Raw genomic sequence first — 4798 nt, 5'->3', positions numbered from 1 at the left:
TTACCACGTGTCTCGCTCTGCTCCTCATAGGGCAACTTTCCCTACAGTTTCTTGGGCCTGAGTGTAGAGGCACATTTACTTTTGTTTCACCCTTGCACTGAGGGTTTGATCTATGTTAGTGAGGGGAGAGGTGAGTCCTCGGCTTTGATTCTGTCCCCCTATCCTGAGAAACCTTCAGAACCAAAATTCAAGTTTACCCAAATTGGCAACGCTCTCAATTCAAAAACTGCTTTAGGGTGTCACTTAACTTTCAGAGATTTTGTTTTGTCTTTGATTTTTGCCTTTAGTTTCTTACTATTTTGTCAGGTCTTCAATGTTTTAAGAAGTTAAAAAAATTTTAGTCAGCATTTATAGTTGTTTTTAGTGGGAGATTGATTCGATCCCTAACCTGCCTTATTCCTGGAAATGGAAGTTCTTCCCTGATCTTCCTAGATTTGGGTAAACTGTGTACTTAGAAACTAAAAATCAACATGAACTGCTTGTTCTAAGCAAGCTATCATGTGCAAAAGTAAGAACATATTTTTAAAGTCTGTACTTCAGGAAAAGAATTATTGCAAGGTTTCCTTAAAATTAAATTGTATAAAACTTTTCGGGAATATAGCTGAAATTTTCTAAGAAATATTTTTTAAGCTCTTCTTGTAAGCGGCCTGAGGAAAACTCTGAAAATGATTCACTATTCACTTGACCCAGAAAAACCAACAAAATTATGCAAATCAAGAATTTCAAAGCTTCGTGTTCACTTTAAGAACACCTATGAAACTGCCCAGGCCATCGAGGGTGTGCATACCAAGTATCTGAAGGATGTCACTTTACATTTACAGAAGCAATGTGTGCCATTCTGTCATTACCATGGTGGAGTTGGTAGGTGTGGCCAGGCCAAACAGTAGGGCTAATAGCAGGGTCAGTGGCCCAAAAAGAGTGCTGAAGTTTTGCTGTACATGCTTGAAAATGCAGAGAGCAATGCTGAACTTAAGAGTTTAGATGTAGATTCTCTGGTCATGGAACACATGCAAAACAAAGCTCCTAAGATGCCTCACAGAACTGACAGAGCTCGTGGGTGGATTAACCCCTACATGAGCTCTCCCTGCCACACTGAGACGATCCTCACTGAAAAAGCGTAGATTGTTCCTAAACCAGAAGAGCAGGTTGCACAGAAGAAAAATATATCCCAGAAGAAACTGAACAAACAAAAACTTATGGCCCAGGAGTAAATTTAGGATCAAATAAATGCTAATAAAAGTAAAAAATAAAAAGTTTTTTAAAAATTTAATTTTCTGATCACTACTAAATTATATTAAAATTGCAACATTCTCCAAAATTACTTTTTCAACAAACTTTTTCAATTGTATAATTACTCAAGAATCCAAGAATAATTATACAATGACTCTACATAGCCTAATTAGATGGCGAAAGTTTCCTCACCTAATTTAATGTACTTTATTCATCAGAAAATCTCTAAGACCTCATCCTTAATAACATAGCTTATAAACTCTTATTTTACACACAATTCAAAGAAACCTCATTCTCCGGTTTTCTGGCCCATAAACCTTTAGAAGCTAGCTAACTTAAAAAGAAAACATGCGTTTTGAAAGTAGGGTTTATTATAACAGCCAGGAATGGCATCTGACAGACAGCTCCACAAGAAGAGAGCAGACAAGTCTATAAAAATTTGCCTAAAAACTCAAGAAGAGGTGCATTGGAGATCTTTAGACCAACACACTCCAGCAGCTCATGGGAAGCTCACCGCTGTGAACAAACATCTGTGCTCTTGGTGTTGATCCTACACAGCTTCAGACCAGTAAGGCTGAAGCAGAGAGGGATGCAATGTTTTTAATCCATTTTCTATATTTATAAGAAATTAAAATTAAACTTTTATCTTTAAATTTTTCTTTATTTGGAGAATCTTACTCATCAGCAGTGTCCAACAGATAAGCATTTCTGTCCTATTGCTTCTTAAAACTCAATTTCCCTCAGAGACTGCCTCCAGAAAATGCAGAGCTTGTAAATGCTCAAAATATACTTTTAAGCCCTTTAGACTTCAATCTAGGAGTTAAACTAGAAACTTAAAAAGAAAACAACTACAGTGGCCATGTTTGAGAGTCAGAGGAGTCTGGCTTTACTTCAGAGTAGCCCACTTCAGGTAAGTTATGTAGATACACGAAAGAGAACTTTTATCAGTGCAAAATGGAACTGTCAAGATTAAGTGATAGATAATAATCAAGATTCAAATGGTGTATGGAGAGGGAGGTAAAGGGAGTGGGGGGCATGCAGGACGGGGCAAATCTCCCTGAGTGGTGACTCAAGTCCTGCACTGAGAGAGGGAGGGTTCTTGACTGAGCACAGGAAAGAATTCAAGTGCATGCCAGAGTTAGAGACAAAAGGAAAGTTTATTAGAAAAGGAATCAACTTATTAGAAAAGGAATAACGCTCCATAGACAGAATAAGAGAGCCTGATAGGGACTGAGAGAGACCCCGAGTGTTCGGGGAGTCAGTGTATATATCATTCTCGGTTTCTGTGAATTACAGACTTCTAAAGGCTTTGTTTACCTACTTTCCTTTGATGGTATGGGTATGTAGGGTGAAAGGCAGGGCATGCAGCGTTGAAGGCATGCTAGCATCCCAGCCTCTGATATCTAGGTTCCTTAAGGCTTGGCGGCAGGGAATGAATGGTTGAGTTTATTTTATGTAGAGTATGACTTAAAAACTCTGTTTTCCCTTCACAGTATGGGTAAATGGTTGTTAGTAATCCCAGCAGAATCTTCCTTTGTTCTGTGGGTTTCCTGCAGCACAGACTCTGAATACAGCTTGGTTTAACATCCAGTTCTCGTGCCTCCTCCCTACATCAGGAGGAAAGAAAATGCTCCCCAGACAGCCCTGCTTTTATTTATCTCCCTTGAAGCACAAATTATGTCATCTCTGCTTCCTGATATATGTTAGAAGCCAGGACTCTCAACTTACACACTATTTAGGATTCAACTGAAATGTGGGCCCTGTTTCTATGGTATTCGAATCATTACTTGAAAGGTTTCAGGCTTTGCTAATCTCATGAGATGAGATGCTGAGTTTTAGTATCATTCTCAATGTGTCGTTAATACCATTCTAGAGTCTAAAAAGCTGGAAAACATAGACGCCTGCTTATTGTGAGATGCTAGCTATGCCATATCCTTTCAGTGTAATTCCCTGTATTTTTCCCATAGTATTTATCATACCAACGTGATTTTTTAAGTCTTATTTTATATTTGTAAGTTTTTTTCTTTTTTAATATTTCACAAATGGAGTTAAGTGAACTATAGGAGAAAAAGGTTTCTATTTATTTAGAATTGGCAAATAGATTTTATTTTGCAAACCAATTCTGGTTAATTTGATGGAGAGTCATGTTTGAAGAATATTGAAGTTGCTTCCAGGCTCAGGAGGAAAAGAGCTCTAAGATCCATTAGCAATGTCTGCTCAATACAGAATAAGGAGTGTCGGCAAGCCTGTCAAATGTTCGTTATCCTTAGTTTAGTGCAACAAATATTTATTGAACGACTATTACATGTCAAGCGGTGTGTAAAGTGCAGGCTTTTTGCTTGTGATTTCATAAAGGTATCCTGAGAAGTAGCCCATATAGCTCTACTCTCTATAGTCCTCAGCCTTCATCTCATTATCAGTGAATCTGGCTGAATGCCACAGCGTATAGGCTACTGGGCTCTGGGCATCTGAAGAAGCCAAGGTAGGGTTGCACAGAGAGCACTCCATGCGCTCATACTAACGATGACAGAAATGGTCCATAGCCAAGAGCAATTATTTTTAAAAGGCACAAGCTTTGTGAGTAGTGTCAGAAAGGTCAAAGCCTAGAATAATCTGAGGTTTGTGAAATGCTCAACAAAAGGGCTTTTTATAAACTATGTTTGGACCAAAAAGACCAACCAAGTAAGACTAGGATACATTTCTTGGGAGAGATATGTAATGCTAACAGATTATAAGAAAAGATTAATACCAAATTATTCCCCATCATTTTCCTCTATATAAGGTGTTTCTCACAGGGTGCTGAATCAGAATTAGAGTTTGTTAAGATGTCTATTCCCAGGCCCCATTTCAAATTTATTTAGTCTAAATCTCTGAGAGCAGTCTGGAAATATGCATTTTTAACAAGATCTGACTCTTCCAAGAGATTCTTATATCCTCTGAAGACTCAAAACCACCACTTTTAAGGATGAACCAACAATCTATGAGGAAATGAAGCCAAAGATAAATGAGGTGATGTAAGAGAGTACCAGCTGCTTCAAATGAGTTTAATTCCATAAAACCTATGAAATACATCCAGGATAATGAAATAACTTGCAAATATAACATAAATATCAACATCAATCTTTAAGAAATCATAGAGAATGGCAGGAAATACTAGAACCTTAGAGGTAGGCAAATATTGGTTGCTATTGTGTGGTAAAAAGAGTGATTCAAGAAAATATAGAACTGTCATTTTTATATGAATTTCTAACAAACTTTTGACAAAGGTTAACAAACAGTGTTTGTAAGCACTTAAAAATGGAGTGTTGATCATTAAGTTTCAGCCTGGAGTCACCACAATAAATGTGTATGTATCTTGTATTTTAAGTTGCATCAACCTCATGTTGAAAATATTCAATTTATAAATTATAAATAAGAAACTTCCCATACTAAACTGATCTAATTTCTTTTCAGTAAGTCTTCTAGAACAGTAGAATGATGAACTTAGCTTATGCTGGGTTGTGGGGCATTTGACAAAGAGTCTTTTGATAGGCATTGGGCAAGAGGGAGAAATCTGAGAAAATTGATA

General features: G+C 37.3%; 1 pseudogene; it reads left to right on the top strand.

The window, feature by feature from the left end:
* Nucleotides 1–665: 665 nt before the first annotated feature.
* LOC107512192 lies at nucleotides 666–1240 on the top strand (annotated as a pseudogene).
* Nucleotides 1241–4798: the final 3558 nt, after the last annotated feature.

The sequence above is a fragment of the Rousettus aegyptiacus genome, unplaced genomic scaffold (genome assembly GCF_014176215.1).
Source record: "Rousettus aegyptiacus isolate mRouAeg1 unplaced genomic scaffold, mRouAeg1.p scaffold_m13_p_15, whole genome shotgun sequence".
Classification (NCBI taxonomy): domain Eukaryota; kingdom Metazoa; phylum Chordata; class Mammalia; order Chiroptera; family Pteropodidae; genus Rousettus; species Rousettus aegyptiacus.
Note: the sequence above shows the minus strand (reverse complement) of the source record. Positions and strands in the feature narration are given on the sequence as shown.